Here is a 20,026-nt window from a genome sequence, read left to right as displayed (position 1 = left end):
ATAAAGAAATGGAGGAACTCAAATGGGCATTTCCAATGCCAGTAACTTGGGAAATTGAACCATTGGCTAATGTAACAGAGTTGGACACCCCAAGAGGTGTGTAATTTAATGAAGACAACAATTTAGAGTTATCAACTATATGATGAATAGCTCCAGAATCTATAACCTAAGAGTTTGACACTATAGAAAGTAAACAGGATGAATTACCTTTTGAGCTATGTGCTAGAGTTGCAGTGGGAGCTGAAGTTCTTGTCACCTGTTTGGAGCGAATCCAAGCCTCATATTCTGCACATGTTAATGTAATCGAATCTTTTGTATCCTGCACATTTGTATGATCGGATTGAATTGGTGAGGAAGAATCTTCCACTTCAGCAAATGCAGTAACTATGGGTTGAAGCTCTGGATGAAGCGTGTAGCAGTAAGCTTCAGTATGTCCAGCCCTCGATAATGGTTACAATATCGAGAGCCACGGCTACCAAGAATTCTATCACGACCACCACTACTTCCACTCTAAATAAACCCACGTCCATGACCCCGATAACCACGACCACGAGCTCCATGTCCACTAGAGCCATGAGAAATCATGGCACTTGTCTCTAAAGTTGTAGTGGATATCTTGTCAGTAGGTGTCGAGCATAAGGCTCAAGAGAAAACCTCATCAACTGTAGGCAAGGAGCTTTCAGACGTAATTTGCTGACGAAGGGAGGAATATTCAGGCCCTAGTGCTTTAAGAAATAGTATCACTCAAAGATCCTCCTAGCGTTTGACTAATACATTTGGATCATTGGAAGTTGGAAGATAAGCATCTAGCTGTCGACAAAATGTAGTGAAACGAGCATAATATTTAGATAGAGACTGATGTCCACGTTGAAGATTAAATAGGGCCTCCCATGTGTCACACACTCGTGTCATATTATTTTGGCCAGAATAAAGTAGAGCACATTTATCCCAAACTTCCTTAGCAGAATTACATTGAATGAAGTGAGGGCTAATCTTCAGATCCATAATATTCCATAATAGTGTACGGATCATTGCATCTCCGGCAATCCAATAATCTACTTTATTCTTATCCAAGGGAAGTGTAGATGTAAGATAATCATGATGTTTAGTTGCAGTAAGATAAACTTGTACAGCTTTAAACCATGATGGATAGTGCCATCAAACTTGACAGATGTCAATTGGAAATGCGTCAAACCAGTAGATGATGTAGAAGCCATCAGTATTAACTCTACTGAACTCCAATAATGCAATTAGCCAGACAGGTTGAACACAAGAATCGACCGAGCCGAATAAGAATAACACAATAATCAAGCACTTGACTCCAGTTGTGCAATCAGCCATGGAACAACAAACATAAATAAGGGTTCAATCGATCCACCACTGAGTCAATATAGAGGCTATAAAATCATATCAACCAGTACTTCAAAGATGACTGGAAACCATCCAACACTGGAAAGATTACTATGTGCATACTAACCAATACTTCAAGAAGCAATATACTTCAATGAGAATCCCTATAAGTATATTGGAAAACAACTTCTGATGCCCTCAGTTCGGGTTGAAATTTTTTTTTTCGATTTTCTTGTTCGGGGTGAAACCCTTGCAGAACCGAACGAAACCCTTGCAGAACCAAAGGCTTCCGAAATCCTCATGATATATGAAAAACACATAATCTAGATCGCAAGACAAACAAAGACCAAATCATGCAATCGGTTTTCAATCTCGTCATCAAGAAAGAAGGCTGAACACAAACTAATTTTGCTGGATGGGCTTCGGTGATTGACGCTAGGCAATAGTTTGTCCAAATCTGCAGGACAGGCACCGATGGGAGGTAGCGGGTGACAACGATGACGCAGATGAGGAGTGGCTATGATGGGAGATAGCGGAGTACGATGATGACGCCGATGAGGAGTGGCTATGATGAGGGATGGTTCTAGGTCTGGAGTTCAAACCTTAGAAAACCAGTGGACAAATCTAGATCTAGTGACGGCCTCCGCCACCGAGCTGTGATGGTGGTGGGATCACTCTCTTGAAGTTTTAACCGTGCTCTGATACCATGTTGAAGGAGAGGGTATTCTACGTATTGTATTCTCTTAATCAAAAAATGATTACAATAATATATATATATATATATATATATATATATATATATATCTCTCTCTTATGACTATTTTACTCTTATTATTATTTCTTAACATATATCAAATGGAGACTATTTTACCCTTATTATTATTTCCTAACAGATATCAAATGGACCTCTCCAGAAAGTAATTTTAATGTGGCCGATTTCATCTCTTTTGCAATCAATTTCGCTACGACACCCGCTACTCTAGCTAATTATCCACCATTTCCAAGTGTGATTTTTATGTCATGTATGGCCATGCTTAAAGGCATATTTCGATTAAAGTAGATTTTTTTTTTTAATCAATCAAAACCCCTTCTCTAAGTGTACAAGAGGATTCGTGGCATGTAAAACCTGGTTCTTTGCTTTGCATCGAATTAAACCACATGCCCCATTGCTTGCGTGGGCCTCATCGATTTTTTTGAGTTTCATTCTTGCGAAGGTATATATGCCGTACGACCGAGGAAGGTCCCACCCCACCCCATGGAGCAAAATTTTGGATTTTTCCAATCGTTCGTCGTACCAGATGCTCGATGAAGCCGCGGTCAGGCGCATCGGATCGAATCTCCTCTCCGCGCGGGGCCAAATCAATACGGTAGTCACGCCAACACACGAATCTTCCCAGCAATTTCCATCCTCGGGACGCCGCAGCATCTTTCGAGTTCGCGCTGTCGCAGAGCGTAATCCCAGGTTTCTACATAAACCCACGCTCCTTAAACCCTGATTTTACAGCAACAGTCTCCCTAGTGATAGACGCAAATTGCGCAAACCCCAAGATCTCCATAACTAGAACAAAAACATGCATGATTGAGTAGAAAGAATTGACGCACCTGTTTTGGAATCCATTGTTCTTGAAGCGGAAGCGGAAACACAATGTTCCACGCGCAAGTCCTTCTCCTCTATTGCCCTCTGAATCACTGGCTCAATGAGGCGGCCCCTCCTCACGTGTAGCGTTAGGTAAACGCCCCTTAGGTGAGGATATATGTGAGAATTAGGGTTAGAGGAGAGACTTGAGCACTATTTATAGAGTTTCCAGCCAGTCCCCTCATTACGGGCCGGGCTCAACTCGGCCCACACTAGCCAGCCCATATTAGACTAATTAAGAAACCTACTATCTCACCTTAGACCAAACCCCGTAAAACGATAAACGTTAAACGGTAAATTACAATATCAATTAATATAGTCCACAATTAGAAAAACTCTTACATTCTCCCACTTGGACTATATTAATTGAAATTGTACTGTATGTGCGCACATTGGTCCAGAGATAATTCTTAATAGTCAATCCTATCCGATAAAGTCTCAACCACCGAATCATGGCGGTAACTGCATGTATACACACAGAGCCTTCCATGGTCACGAATGTTCTCAACTTTATTGATATGGATTCAATATGGTAGTGTGGCAAATGGATAACATCTCTCATAGAGAGACCCCATTTGTCGATCACCGTTCTCTTAACTTTAGGCGTCACAAAAACTTGTGCCACTAGAGAATGCTTTATGGTTCCAATGAACCCACATATGTCTTGTCCTTACGGTTAACCTTTCTTTATGTATCACAAGACATATGCACAAGGCTAATAACCGGATGCCTGGATGCCCCTAGCCTTCACTCAAGGTTTAAGTAATACCTTGAGACTTTTAACAATATATATATTCAACATAATAACAATCCATTCAAAAATATTTTATTGAATGCAAAAGTTGACATATATATATCAAAGTGTTACTAAATTGTAACAAAACAGATGTAAACTTTATTCAAAGAAAAATAAAACACAGCTCCCACTAAATAACAGCATCCCAAGATGCTCCTAGGCCCATACTAATGACATGTCGATCAAATACACACGAGCGTAGGCCTTTAGTTAGTGGGTCTGCAACCATATCATCTGTATAAATATAATCTACTGCAACGTCACCATTCTGTACTGATTCTTTTATAGTCAAAAACTTGACCTCCATGTGTTTAGACCCCTTTAAACTTCTGTTGTTATTAATAAACAACACTGCAGAGTTATTGTCACAATATAACTATATGGGTCTATCCACAAAATCATAAACTGATAACTCTCTAATGAGGTTCCGGAGCCAAATAGCTTGAGTAGCAGCTGAAAAACATGCTACAAACTCCGCTTGCATGGTCGAAGAAGATATGGATTTCTGTTTCTCGCTCTTCCATGATATCGCACCTCCCGCCAACATAAATATGTATCCGGTCGTTGATTTCTTATCATCTTGACAACCAGCAAAATCTGCATCTGAATACCCTACTAGTTGTAGGCCTGGAACATATTTATAAATCAGCATATAATCTTTTGTTCTTTTTAAGTACCTTAAAACCTTCTTGGCAGCAACCTAGTGATCGCGTCGGATTAGGCGATATCCGCCTAGAAGCCCCGTTTGCAAAATCAATATCGGCCTAGTGCAAACTTAAGCATACATGATGCTTCCAAGCACACTAGCATAAGGTACATCCTTCATTTGAGTTTTCTCAAAATCTGAATTAGGGCATTGTGAAAGACTCAATTGATCACCTTTAACAACATGAGCAATTCCTGGTTTGCAATCCTGCATATTGAATCTTTCTAAAATGCGATCAATATATGCCCTCTGAGATAAACCCAATGAACGGCGTGAGCAATCCCTATGGATCTCAATGCCAAGAACAAAAGACGCCTCACCAAGGTCTTTCATGTCAAAAATTTTCGATAACATCCGCTTTGTCTCATGCAGTAAACCAATGTCACTACTAGCAAGCAAGATATCATCTACATAAGGTATGAGAAAAATATATTTCCTCCCACTGACCTTGGTGTATATGCACTGATCTACTTTGTTCTCAATAAATCCAAATGAAGTAACAACACTATGAAACTTGAAATACCACTGTCTAGAAACTTGCTTAAGGCCATAAATAGACTTTTTCAATCTACAAACAATCTGACCTGAGTCATCTGCTACAAAACCTTCAGGCTGCACCATATAAACCTCCTCATCAAGGTCTCCATTTAGAAAAGCAGTCTTAACATTCATCTAGTGTAACTCCATATCGTAATAAGCTACCAATGCTAAGATCACTCTAAAGGAATCTTTAGAAGAAACTGGAGAAAATGTTGCTTCATAATCTATTCCTTCTCTTTGAGTGAAACCCTTAGCTACCACCGGCTTTAAACTTTTCAATCTTTCCTTTGGAATCCCTTTTAGTCTTGAATACCCATTTGCAGCCAATAGGTTTACAACCTTCAGGCAATTCAACAAGCTCCCAAACACCATTGTGTTTCATAGATTGCATCTCATCTTTCATCGCATCTAACCACAAATCTGATTGAGGACATGAGATGGCTTCAGTATAAGTCACGGGATCAACAACACAGCCTATGTCATAATCATGCTCTCCCTGTAGACTAGATAGTCTGGTGGTATAGCTGAATGTCTTTCTCTAGTTGATCTTCTGAGTGGAGCTACGTCAACCTCATTCTGAATTTGAGGGGCTTGAGAAATTTCATCAGGAACTGTCTCAACAATAGGATCATGTGCCACAATAGGCTCAGTTTGTGGCGTAAGAGGCTCCATAATTGTCTGCACAGGATGAGACAGAGATCCAGAAATCCCCACCATACTATCATCTTCGATAGCTTGTGAGCAGCTACCCTTTTTAGCTACATCAAATTCTAGAAATTTTGCAGTCTGAGATTCCACAATTCTTGTACCTCCATTAGGGTTATAAAAGCGATACCCCTTTGAATGGTCTGGGTAAGACACGAAGTAACATCGAGTAGTTTTGGAATCTAGTTTACTCAATGTTGGATTATATAACTTCACTTCTGCTGGACATCCCCAAACTTTAAAATGATTTAAGCTAGGTTTACGTCCAGTCCATAACTCAAAAGGGGTCAATGGAACTGCTTTAGTAGGAACACGATTTAGAATATAAAGAGCTGTTTTCAAAGCTTCTCCCCTCAGAAAATTAGGTAAATTGGTCCTACTAATCATACTTCTCATCATGTCCATAAGAGTACGATTCCGCCTTTCAGCTACACCATTTTGTTCAGGACTTCCGGGTATAGTAAACTGACATCCATAAAATCATTAAAAATATAAAATAAATACACCATGACGTAGGAAATAATCATACGAGTCCATCGCCGTCGGCCACGCGCAAATCGGAGCCTCAAGCGCGCCCGCACGCGCGCCCGAGTGCGCGGCGCGTGGAGCCCACGTGCGGGCGTCAAAAGCCGGTCAAAACCGGTCCGACCGGTGGCGGTCCGACCGGTTCCCGGTCCGACCATTCGATTCAGCCGCCCGGTCCAACCGGTTGACTGGGGGCCAACGACCGGGTCGGGTCGAGGTCAACGGGTCGGTCGGGTCAACGGGTCGGGTCGGTCGGGTCGAATTCGAATCCGGGTCGCTGATGTCATCGTGACGTCAGCGCTCGCGTGCGCCGCACGCGCGAGCAGCGCCCCGCGCGTGGGAGCGTGTGGACGCGCATGGGCGCGCGTGTTCGACGCCCGGCGGCGCGTGGGGGCGCGTGGGGCCTTCCCCGGCGACGCGCCTCCCACGGTTTTGCTCGCCTCGTCGAGCCCAGTCCGAATTTGTGATTTAATTATAATTTTATTGAACTAAAAGTCTCGAAAATCACAAATTAGGGCAAGATCCGTACTAATTAGTGCTAATCTGTACAAATTAGGGCAAAATCAATTATGTTCGTGTTCTAGGGTTATGGAGGCTACGATACCACATAATAGACGCAAATTGCGCAAAACCCCAAGATCTCCATAACTAGAACAAAAACATGCATGATTGAGTAGAAAGAATTGACGCACTTTGTTTTGGAATCCATTGTTCTTGAAGCGGAAGCGGAAACACAATGTTCCACGCGCAAGTCCTTCTCCTCTATTGCCCTCTCGAATCACTGGCTCAATGAGGCGGCCCCTCCTCACTTGTAGCGTTAGATAAACGCCCATTAGGTGAGGATATATGTGAGAATTAGGGTTAGAGGAGAGACTTGAGCACTATTTATAGAGTTTTCAGCCCCCTCATTACGGGCCGGGCTCAACTCGGCCCACACTAGCCAGCCCATATTAGACTAATTAGAAACCTACTATCTCACCTTAGACCAAACCCCGTAAAACGATAAACGTTAAACGGTAAATTACAATATCAATTAATGTAGTCCACAATTAGAAAAACTCTTACACCCAGCTCTCTGAATCTTCTCGGGGGAAGAAGGGAAATGAATCGCCGAGCTGCGGAGGCGCCCGTTTCGGCTCGTGACGGGTCGAGCTTGTCCAGGTTCTTTGGATTCTCCGATTCTTCCGCATTGCTTGCTTTGGTCACCGTTTCCTATGGAGTTCATTTGACTTTTTCCCTTCTGGGTTTTTTTAATGATTATGTATTTGATTTCAAATCTCTCTCTTTTTCTTTTTTTCTTTTGCCTGGAAAATTAGCGGGTAAGAAGAGGAAAGTGGTTTCCTCAAGCCCATGACTTTGCATTCGGTTCGCACGTTCTGTCGTCGATTTGAGACTCAATGCATTCGCCAGCAATAGCTTCTTTTTTTTTTTTTTTCTTTTCTAAATAATGAATTGTGACTTCTTTGACCACTCTGGCAATGGAGAATTCGAAGGGGTGGGTAACTCAGTGGGATTTCTGAGGTGCATAGACTTATTTACGACTAGTCGTGTAACTGTCCTACAACAATTTTACGGTTGTGTTACGAGGTTCTTGTTCTTAACAAGGGCACGTGGTGATGTTGTACGTTAGACGCCATATGCGGTAGAAGTGCCTGCGACTCAGTTGCTTCTTTGATGAGAAAATAGAGCTTCGGTGTAGATTGTGGACGATGGACTAATCAGGGATGGCATAGTAGGGCCTCCCTATGCTGAGCAAAATCAGAGATCGATTGGGTCAACTAGTTGGAATTAACGAACTTATAGCTTGAAAGTTGTTTGTGTTCCAAACTTCTTTTTGACAAGTGGTTAGTTTCTTATTCGGGGGCAGCCAGCGTCTTATTCGTGATTTCCTGTTCGTTTATTATCGTAAGAGAGTGACTCTTTTCTTCCTTAAAACTCCAGCAGGAGTCCATCGTTAAGCTGCTTGCTCTGGTTCTCTTCGATTGGAGGGACTGTTGGCAGATGTAACGCCACAACGGGAAGGCTTTGACTGATAATCTACGTGTTATGGTGAAAATCACTCCAAAGATACCTCTTTGTACCTTTAGCTTCTTATGGTTCTAACATGCTGAGTTCAAATTCATCGGTGTAGTACCTTGATCAGAAAGCAAGATATTAGGTATGCTATCCACTGCAATTACTGAGTGTACTTAAGTTTATCAAGTCCTAGAAATTTTATTAATCCCTATGTAGTCTGAGAATAATAGCGTGAGAATCCCATCAAAATCAGTTCTACTACTTCCAGAGGCATAACAGTGTGCATGGATTTATTTGCATTTACAATGAGTTAAATGAGGTGATGGTTAATTATTTCGTTACAGTTTTGCCTCTGAGTAATTGCTGCAGCATCTGCCTATTGGAGGGGGATTTGAGAATGTCTACAAGTCAGACCAGCAAAACACCTAGAGGGAGTCAACCTTCGATCTACTGCTGTAACCAAGTTGAGCACGCATCCTTTGAGTTTGCTGATTTTGTCCATGAAGGGGGTGTCCCTGCACATTCTGAAACCTTTTAGCAGGAAAAGGCTGATCCCAAGTCCAAATCATCTGAAATATTTAGCACTTCTGAACTCATCTCAGTAGTTTACGGCTCCAGACAGAAAAGATTACCGACTCTTGGTTGAAGTGGCTGCTCATAGTCATGGGCAGAGTTGTTGGATTGGGGGCGATCGTTATAGCTTCACATGTTGCGTGGGTACGTTTTAGGTCATAAGTAGCCCATCCATACCCAAGTAGTGATATGCCAGAGGCAAATAATGCACCTAAGATAACTGAAGAGAACATAACCAAGACCGAGACAGGTGGAGAAGAAGGCAACCATTGCACGAAATTAACCAAAGTGTTGGAAAGGTCGATGCAGGAAGTTGCTCGATGCCATGGACTTGAGGGTCGAGGCTCAGCAGAAATTTCGATGGCAAACAGGCTAAGGCCTTGATGATGGCGGGGCTCTGGTGTTCTCATCCCATTGCCAGGTCTCGCCTTCGATTGAAGTGGCAATGGCCGTTTTGAACTTGAAGGCAAAGCATCCCAAATTCCTCCAAGATGCCACTCCCAACATATAGTTGAGCCGAAGGTCTCCTATAGATGATTTTGGCTGTAGACAAATGCCTCGCTCTGAGTGCAAGCATTGATGCTCCTTTTAGTGTTATATGTATAATTATCATGTTAAGGAAAAATGTTACGTTTTTGGAAGAACGTTTATCATATGTGTCTTAATACTGATGGCTACATCATGAAACCGTTATTATGATTCGTACGATACTTAGCAAAGATTCTTGTAGCAGCTCTTGCAAGTTACAATTTTGCAACTTCCTCCGACCGTCTAATGAATTGTGGGAAGAGCAAGATTCACAAGATACTAAACAAAGCAAGACATCATCTTAGATGAATCCTATGACATATATTGTATTTAACATGTCATTACCTTGGCCAATCACTCTACCGGTTCAAATGTCGGCATTTATTCTATTTTTGTTTAATTGATTCATGAACTAAATTTTTTAGAGAAAACCTTTGAGCTGATTATCTAGTCAGATGATGTATGAAGAAATCTTTTTATCTAGATGGATTAGTGTTCCTAATTTGCAATTTGTAAGCTATATATGCTAGATATCTACTCATACCCATAATTGAGCACTTAGATAATCAAACAGGTATGATGCGTTTATGTGACACACTCAAACCAACTCTTTAATGGTTGGTTGATATCACTATCCATCATACCGTGAACTGAATTCATTAAAAAGAGAGAAACTGACAATTCCTTATTTTATATTCTCAACATAAGGTTTTTAGGGTTCTTGGGAATCTTCGTTTGATCATTCTTGTTTTATATTTTTATTTATAGCGGTTTAGATGGTATTGAGCCGTTTCTCCCTCTAAGTCTTCACAAAATACATTGGATCAAAACTCATCGGAAGGAAAAGACACTGATCTTGGATGGGCAAAAATATTCAATCTTATCCTAAAAGAATGTTTTTGGCTGGTGAAGCTATCCTAGGGATATATCCGTGAGCGAATGATCTTCAGCATTTCTGGGCGACACCCTAGAGCGCTTCTTTGATTGTTGCAGCTGTTGTTATTGTTGTTGTTTTTGTTGTTAATCTCTACAATTGCGAGACAACCTAGAAAATATTAACCCTTGCCGGTGAAATAATGATTTATTTTGCTACCTGTCTTATTATCTTGGTATTATCGGGACAAAACATCAAAGTACACAATACATCACGATCCAATCCAACTTAATTTGTTGATTGAGCTAATTTCTGTCAAATTCATAAAGAAGATGCAATTTAACGTGATCGCATTCCTTTATTTAATGGTCATGGAAAGAATACCATCGCTGGTCGATGACTGAACCGAGTCAGAATTGAAACTAGAATGGCTCAAAGCTTCAATTATCTCAAGCAATGCTCCTTCCCTCCAAAGACACCTCATCCCAGTCAGCACGTCCTTGTCATTCACACCAACAGTTAAATTATCAATTGGACCATCTCCAAGACGACTAGTTCCGGGTTCTGATGTGTCCCGATTGGAAGCTCTCTGTGACATCCTGAAATTCGACCTCATTTCGATAAAATGAACTGGGCATTTCGTCAACGTGCCTATGGTCATTTTTCTCTGAGCTGATCACTCATGAGTTAATTAACCTATTGGGTGAAGCCGTTAAGGGATATATTCGCGGTAAAATCCCTAAAAGCTACATAATTGGTTGGATTGGACTAAAATCGCGTCTGATCGATTATAACCAGGAAATTGAATTCGATTTCGGGAATCGAATATTCGAGCGTGTCACAATTCATTTTTAGGATCCTGTCTCATCATCCGTCAAATTATTGACGAGTCCGAAATTTCAGGAAAGAAATTATCGGAGGAAAAATTGAAGACCGGAAGAAATTAAAAAGAGAGAAAGGGAAAATAATATAAGTAATTTGAATAGTAGGATTTTTACTATTTGATTACTTTTTTATTTTCTTTTTTCTCCCCTTTCTTTTTCTTTCTCTCTCTCTCTCTCTCTCTCTCTCTCTCTCTCTCTCTCTCTCTCTCTCTCTCTCTCTCTCCCTCTTCTTCTTCTCCTTTCCGTGCGTTCGGGTGAAGAGAACGGAAGTTGAAGAAGAGCGGACGGCAGCGGCTCACCGAAGACCGCCGCTCGCTCGCCGCTCGTCCCAGCACGCCCGCACGTCCACTGCTCGCCGCCGTGTGCCACGCGCTCCGCCACCGCCGGGCGTCCTCCCCCTACGACCTCACCTCTAGGGGTGTCAAAAAGGCCCAACCCGACCCGATCCGACCCGATCCGACCCGACCCGACCCGACCCGAACACAAAACATGTATTAACGTGTTTCGTGTTCGGGTCGTGTTCGGGTAACAAATATAAAACAAGCAAACAAAATGTGTTTCGGGTAGGGTCAGGGTTCGAACATTGTTCGACCCGAAACAAGTTTTCTAAAGTACAAACACGCCAAAACACAAAAACACGGGACGCTTTAGGCTTTAGCCCCAAAAACACGAACAATCTAACATAACCTCGTCGGTTCCGCCTTCTTCTCCGACGAGTGCGCCTTCTCGTGGAGTCCGCTGCCGCCCTCCGATCGACGCGCCTCTGCCTCGCCGTCGCCGTCGCCTTCGCCACCCCTCGCCTCCGCCTCGCCGACGCCGAAACCCTTGTCGCCGCGTGCGGCCGACCATCGTCGGCTTGACTTGGGGGCGGGGTTCGCTCGGCGATCATGGCGCTCGCTTCTCGCCTCGTTTCCAAGTTTAGATGTATATTTGCTTGAGGCTTGAGCTAAGACACCGGATATTGTTCCTTTTCTTTTCGAGCTGCGAGGGTGATTGTTCTTTCGCGTTGTGTGCGGGCTGTGTTTGCTTCAATTCTGAGTGAGCTTGTGGCATATCTCGCGAAGCTTGCTCGCATCTCCGTGAAACCCATGCGAAGTGAGGATCATCCACGGGACATGATGGGTTCGGAGGTTGAAGTCTTCCTTGGTCCAGCTCCATGCGGAAGGTGCCATTCTTGAAAGGTGCCATTCTGATTTTTTCTCCCGAATTTGTTTGTCATACTTGTTATGTTCGTGGTGTGGAGGAGGAGTAGCGGGCATGAATAGTTTTGAAGCAAGCTTAGTTTCATTTGTGAATTTGTGACGAAGAAAATTGTCATGGCGGGAGGCTAAAGTATCTAAGGAGTTGCTCTTATCAGAAACTTCAAAGGGTCTTGTTCATGTATTTTTTGCCCAGCGTACGACATCAAAGGTGCGTCTTAAGTAGATATGTACCTACTACTTCAAAATAACGAGGTAAATGTATTAAGATGTGAGGGATCTTCTCTATCCTTTCTTTGTTGTATTTGACAGAGAAAAAAGTGGGCTGCTAGATGCGTGGTTCTTAGTTTTGAGTTTGAGCGGTTGTAGGAGAGAATTACTTGTTTGAAATTTGAGTCTTCTTTTACGTGGAGATCGGGAATTTTGCGTTTCGCAAAGTCGCTGCTTTCCACTCGGGCGGTGTTGATGATTGTCTGTTGCTCTTCGTTGTGGGGCGATTTGATTCGGCGATTGTGTTTCTGTGCGCTTGAATTTTTAGATTCTTGTATTAAGGAAATTGCTTGTCGATGCATTTAGTTGTCTATGAAATTCTTTGGGTTCGGGTTAAAAGTTAAGCTGAAGCAGCTAGCTGAGCGAGTGAGCAGTATGTGCTTTCTGAACAACATCATGAACAGGAGGTAAAGTTCTTTAAAATCGATGTTTGCTGCTTGTTTCGTAGTGTTAAAAACAGAGGTCATTTGTGAGGGCGCAAAGTTTTGCGGTGGTGAATGTGATGAAATGCAAAATGAAGAGTTCCGATGGACTCTCACTTTGTCGTGCCTTGTCTCTCATTGTCACATTCGTTTCGCATCCATCCTCCATCACAGTGGGTCAGTTTGATTTAGGAATGCCCTCTTTGTCATCCGTGTTTGAAAGCATACCTCAATGGCATAGATGCTCATACTATACTGGCTCCTAGTACCCTTTTTGTAAAGGTTAGCAGCAAGTAGCTCCTCTTCCTCTCTTCCACCCCCCTCTTTTTTCTCCTCCTCCTCCTCCTCCCCTTCTTATGAAAAAAAGAAAAAAAAAACAAACAAAAGATGCCAGAACGTGTCTCAATATAGAATAGAATTATGATGCCTTGGGCATTCGATGTTCTTGCATGTCATCATGCTTTCATCCTGCAGATATTGGTGCTGCTCTTTGTTCTTATATTAGCTTGAAATTGCTCTCATCAATTGCATCCATCTTAAATTAAATAAAATGTTCGAGGTGATAATAATACCTGAACGGGCCTCTTCTTTTCTCTTCTCTCCGGTTCCACGTCAGAATGTTGGGGGCTGTATGGGTTAAGCTGTATTGGGTCTCCCGTATATTTTAGGAGTTCTGTTTGCATCTTAGAGCATTAAGATCTTTTTGTTTGCTAAATTTCATGCTCGGTGCCTAATAATTCCGACGATGGCCAAACTTTCTAGGGACATGCATCTATGGCGTACAATTCAATGAGATGCCATAAACTGACCGTTTTATGTACCCAGTTTACCTGATTTCTAAAATTAAATCATCCCTTAACCAGAATATCTCATTATCTAGAGAAATCATCACTTTCAGCAGAATCTCTCATTAGTTTTCTTAGTCTGTCTTCTTTACTATAAGTAACTTGGGGGTATATTTAGAGGACAGCTAGATAAATTTGGTTTAAACCAGAGAAACTCTACTTGTTTTGGGATGATCAATAGTCATTCGGGGATCAATATTGCGTTCTATTAGATCACGGATATGATCTCCTATGCATATTCCATTTTCCAAGCCGAGCTCTTAGATAAATACTTTTGTCATACAACGCAGTATCGTTTGACTTAGAGGTGGCTCAGATACTTCAAGAATGATCGGGATAGGCGGGATTTAATAACATGTGGTGCAGCAGCTGGAGTAGCAGCAGGGAAAAAGTAAGGTGAAACCGACACTTCGGAGATATTCAACAGCAGTGCCAGTGATTTTTCTCTCAGCCCTTAAATATCATCTTCTAGGATTGCTAGATGTCTTCATCAGGGGATTCTAATGTCACAAATAGAAGGAGGAGATGTCTTCATCGGAGATATTAGCTTTGATTTTGCTTGACTAAGGGCTGAGTTGGACTCTCCCTTGTGTGAGGAAGGCTGAGAATGAGATTAATTTTCTGGTATTCTGGATAGTGGGCGTGTTGGTTAATGTTTGCATTAGAAATGAGTGCTGGTTAGCGTTTGGATTGGAAATGATTTATTTAATGGAAGAGGGAAAAAATCATTGTTTTGGGATGGTTTCGTTGAATGAAGATTTGAATGAATCATGGTGTTTGGTTCTTATGATATGTAGTCCTTATCCTTCATTACATTGAGTTCTTCGGGGTTGTTCAGATTCTTGGTCTTTGCAAATAGAGTGAATTTTGTTTGCCTTCTTAAAATTCTCGTGTGAAAGACTGCATTGGGAGAGAATCTGGTTTTGTTAATTTTTGTGTATCTTTGGTGTGTGTCGATCAATAGCATGAGATTCTTGCTGCACAAGATGTTACTACAAAATTAGACAGCTCGATTCTCCATGTGTAAAACCCTTTTCAGCATATTTACCGAGCTCACCATACCTTATGAATTCTTGGGCATTGGCAAGAAGTGCAGCTTTTCTTATTTCCTATTTCCGATTCTCTAGCATCTTCTTTTTCAATTTCCGATTCTCTAGCATCTTCTTTTTCAATTGTATGAATGTATTTCTTAAATATTTACTTCTCTCCAACCCCATTTTAACTTCTTTCTTTTCCCCACATGCATATGCTTGTGCTCATTTGTAGAAGATACATTCATTTGCGGCCCAATGCCCGTTCGACTCTCACCCGAAAAAAAAAAGAAAAAAAAAAGAAAAAAAAAAGGAAGACCCGAAAACCCGACCCGAATTTCCTATGCGAGTTTAACGTGTTTCGGGTCGGGTCGGGTCGGGTCACAATATGCGACCAGTATGTTTCGGGTCGGGTCGGGTAACATCAAGACCCGACCCGACCCGACCCGTTTACACCCCTACTCACCTCGCTCCGCCTCGTCCCGCCCGATCCGGCCACCTACGGCCACCGCCTACCTCCGTCCGGCCACTTCGCAGCCCCCTGGCGTCCCCTTCGCCCTTCGCCGGCCCCATCTCGCTGTTTTGGCCACCGGATTAGCTCCGGCCAGCTAAAACAGCAACCCACGAAGTGGGTTTCCGTAAGCTTTAGACCCGCTTTTGGGCCGTTTCCGGCCCCGAACCCGAGCCGTGCTTTGGGGTTTATCGTTCCTCACGTCGTCCCCGTCGGATTGATCCGATTTACGCGCGATTCCGGTGAGTAATCTCACTAATCCATGATTAGTTGGCTAATTATGCTTAAGGTTGGTTTAGCTTTAATTAATGATGTTTAGGTTGTTAGATTAGAATAAATTATCAATTATTAGTCAATTGTGATGCGATTTAGATAAATTGATTGCGCAATTAGCAAGTAGACGTGGTCTACTAATTATTGGAAGTGCCTCGGGATTTTTCCCGACCCTTAATGGGCTTCAATTAGGCTTTTCGAGCCTAAGTGGAATATTTGGTATTTAAATATTAATTTTCGGAATTAAATTAATTAATTAATTATTTTCCGAAAATTCAATAGTGATGGCCATTGACCGGAATGTTATGCTGATGACCGTGGCAAAGTCCGTTTATTTAATCGGGTTTTATTTTAAGCTAAATTGAATTTCTTGTATTTAAATATTTTTTGAAATTAATTATTTAATTATTTATTTTCCAGAAATTCAACTTGGATGGTTAGTGGCCGAATTTTTATGCTGACGATCGTGGTGCAACCCGTTTATTCAATTGGGCTTTAATTTGAGCTAAATTGGATTTATTGCAATTAATTATTAATTTTCGAAATTAATTAATTATTTATTTATTTTTCGGAAATTAAAGTTGGGTTAGTCGACGACCAAAATTTCGTGGCGATCGTCGTGGTGAAGTCCGTTTATTTAATGGAGCTTTATTTTGTGTTGAATTGAATTATTTCGAAGGATGGGAATTATTCTTTAATTGGAAAACCATTGGTTATTAATTGAAAAATAATCGGGCATTGGTTGATAATGCCAAAACTATTTGAGCAGACTACAGAAAATGTGGGAGTTATGGAAAGGAAAATATTATATTTTGGCTAAGGCCAGCCGTGTGCTCACGCACGATATTTTATCGGGTATTTTTAATATAAAGAAATTAGGCCGCGACATTATTTGAATTGAGGAATTTAAATGCGAGGTAATGTCATTGGGTCGTGAGAGATTAATCGGGTGTTGGTTTATAGTTGAAGCAAGATGATTATTGGAAGTTGATGTGATGTGTGTTGTGTTGAGGGAAACCAATGGATTATGAGCAGGTAAAGGACTAAGTACTACACAAGTAGAAGACTTCGTGTGAGTTACCTCTAGCACCTTATACCATTGCTTATTGTAGTCAAGGATTAAGTATTACATGGTGACCTGAGCCGCATGGGAATTACCTCTAGCGCCTTGCAGTATTGTAATGCATAGTGAAGGGCTAAGTGCTACGTCTCGTGTGAGTTACCTCTAGCGCCTTATACTATTGCTTTTGTAGTGAAGGACTAAGTACTGCACGATAGCGAGACTTCGTGTGAGTTACCTCTAGCGCCTTATGCTATTGCTTTTGTAGTGAAGGACTAAGTACTGCACGATAGCGAGACTTCGTGTGAGTTATCTCTAGCGCCTTATACTATTGTTATTTGTGGTCAAGGACTAAGTGCCGCACGATGACGAGACTTTGTGCTGGGGTCACCTCTAGTGCCTTGAACCTATATATGAGTGGGGATGTTGAATCGGTATGTTGAGACTAATTATCGAGTATAGATGGAATCACGGATATGATTTGATTTGTTTGTCATGGATTGACTGATTGAATTGAATTGGCCGGGAAGGGTCATTGTTGACATGTAATCGACTAGGTCGATTGATCATTGTTTTGATCCGATGTTGTGAATTGCTTGATTGAATGGAAATGACCGTGAGTGGTCTTGTTGATGTGTAATCGACTGGGTCGATTTGATCGATGCTTCGATCAGTGATGTGATTGCTTGGGTATCTATTTGAACTGTGCTAATATGCAGGTGGAATCTGATGCCAAGGTAAGTCCTCTGTTCTGTGCGTGTTTAGGCAGCCTATAGTATAATGATTTACTAATCGGGCTTAGTGGGGTAGAACTCGCTGAGACGTAGTCTCATCCCAGTTTGGGGAAATCATTTCAGGACCCTGATGAGAAGCTGAGGAGTAGGAATCTGAGTGGGAGAACTCTAAGGTGAAATCTAAGAAGAAGGATTTTGGAAGAAGAAGATAATACCGAGAGGGGCCTTGAGTACGACCCGGATGGACTGAGATCCATCTTCTTTTGGGAATCGTGTTTTGATATGATTAGAGTAAAGTAAAAAGTTGTGAATAATTGTGAAGTACTTTGGTTTGCGTTTTGTTTAAAAGTTTGGTTATAAGTTTCAATATGAAAATATGGCCCTGCTTTTCTATCCTATCGATTTACTGTCTGGGGATTTATAACTGCTTCCGCATGTGCTTAAAATAAGAAAGGGTCGGTGATACATAGTCCTGGGATATTGCATTATAAAATCGACCAAGAGAGAAGGATGTGCGTGCCTCGAGGATCGGGCGTGACACTCTCTTTTTTTTTCAGCTAATGGCTGCATGCTGAGACCTGTCCTAGGGTTGCCACAGTTATCAGATGTCCGCTCAGTTCTTCCTTGGCGTTTTCCTCTAGAGATTGCCAATAATTCATTTGACCTCCTGCTCGACTCCAACTCTTCCACCCTTCTCTGAGAAGCTCCTTTGCCACAGTATCTATTTGAATGAATTAGCAAGTGTCAATAGAATCGTCTTTTTCCATGTTAAAGGTGCATCAGTTATATGTACTCTCTTTATTGATAAGAGGATTGAAGTGAAGAATAGAATACTGCTCGTTTATCTTTTTGATTTGCCTACTTTCAGATAGAGTATGTCTGGACCAAGCTCATCTTTCTTGGCATATCCCAATCTCTCTCGCAATTTACTCAGGAAAAGTCAAGCATACTACTGGCGTGCAGCTGAGGAGCTTCAAGCAAGATCTTCTTAAGCATATCTGTGGAACATATTTTGCTCTCTGCCATTTTGGCTGTGATTTTTTCCAACCCACGAAACTTGACTCTGGTTCACCCCCTTCACAATGCGGTCCCGATCTTAATTCATCGGGTGTTTTCAAGATAGATGAAAGAATGGTTTGGTAGTCAAATCGTCACCTCGAAGGTCCATCCGATTTAATTCTTCGTGATTGCATTGTTGAAGGTTTTCCAGTCAATGATCGTTGGACTTCTCAAGATGAGGAATTGAAATGGATGTTCCGGTTTCTAGAGGGATTGCGAAATACGGGCACTGGAATTGATGGATTCTGTTACTGAGCTCATCATTCTTGACCTGCCAACTTTGCAATTAAGAAGCAACCCCATTTAGTTCTCTGATAAGACTCGAGTAGTCAAAGTTGTCGGTGGGCTCAAGCCCATTCGAACTGGTATTAAGTGAAGTTATTCCTTCCTCTGCTCCTACTGAAATCAATTCATTATCGAAGATCGCTTGATCAAAAGCAAACAGTTGTGTGCTTTTGTTATCTCTAGCAAAAGAATTGGATATCTCAGAGCCTTTAGAGTCTGAATACTTTGAGAGGGAAGTTTTGACATATCGAATGAGATCAGAATACTCCAAAAACTTCCAAAACAGTCGAAAATGGAAAATAGAAAAAGCAAAAGGAAAGTTGTTTTAGATTTCCTCTGCGTTTGCTACTTCACAATACTGAAGAAACTATAACAAGGGATCCGACATTATGCCAGTTTGGTCGTGCCTAGCTCAATAATGCAATCCAAAAAATGGAAGCACGCGATTGTCTGAAAAGCGAGAAAGAGGAAATTGCCAAGAAGAGACTTTAAAACTATCCAAGTTACAAGGCGGTGATTCTTCTTTCGTGTTGGAATCGTTTCATTGTAGATGGTGCGGAAATCTAAGTGAAAGCAATCAAAAGTCGGCTGCTAACATTTTGTGAACAGATGATACCTGAATTGATGCACTCTGAAGAATAGGGTTGTTGAATCCCCAAATTATGGACAGTAAGCGGATGTCAGATCCCACCATTTATCATAAGCGCATCCAGTCATCAAATATCGACAAACTTTAACAATTAACATCGCATCTCAAGTAAGATCATCACCAACCTTAGCAAGCAGAGTGACCAAACGCTTCGCTGTCTGTACAGCGTGCATCGCATGGCCATATCAGTTTACCAGTCGCTAAACTTTGTCCAGGTAAACTGCAGATTATTGAAGCGAGGAATTTACCATCGGCCTATGTCGAAGATGAAGGACATCAAACCAAGTAATACCATTCTGTGCTGGCAAGATCTTCTGGGGACAACGCAAGTAAAGGACTTCTACTAGTTTGCAGGTTTGGGTTCGCTGCCCAAGAGGGATTCATACAATTCTCTTAGCTGTTCGCTTCTGTGCTGTTGAATTATTGATCCAATTTCTAAAAACTTCATGAAAGATTTGAGCTAGAAAATTCAAGAAAAATCCTTAAGAAAATCTAGCTTAGGTGGCAAAGAAAAATGTAGAAGCATATGTGTAGAACTCTCTAGAAGAAGAGAGG

This window comes from Eucalyptus grandis, chromosome 5 (genome assembly GCF_016545825.1).
Source record: "Eucalyptus grandis isolate ANBG69807.140 chromosome 5, ASM1654582v1, whole genome shotgun sequence".
NCBI classification, from domain to species: Eukaryota; Viridiplantae; Streptophyta; class Magnoliopsida; order Myrtales; family Myrtaceae; genus Eucalyptus; species Eucalyptus grandis.
The sequence above is the reverse complement of the archived record's forward strand: the minus strand, read 5'-3'. Positions refer to the sequence as shown.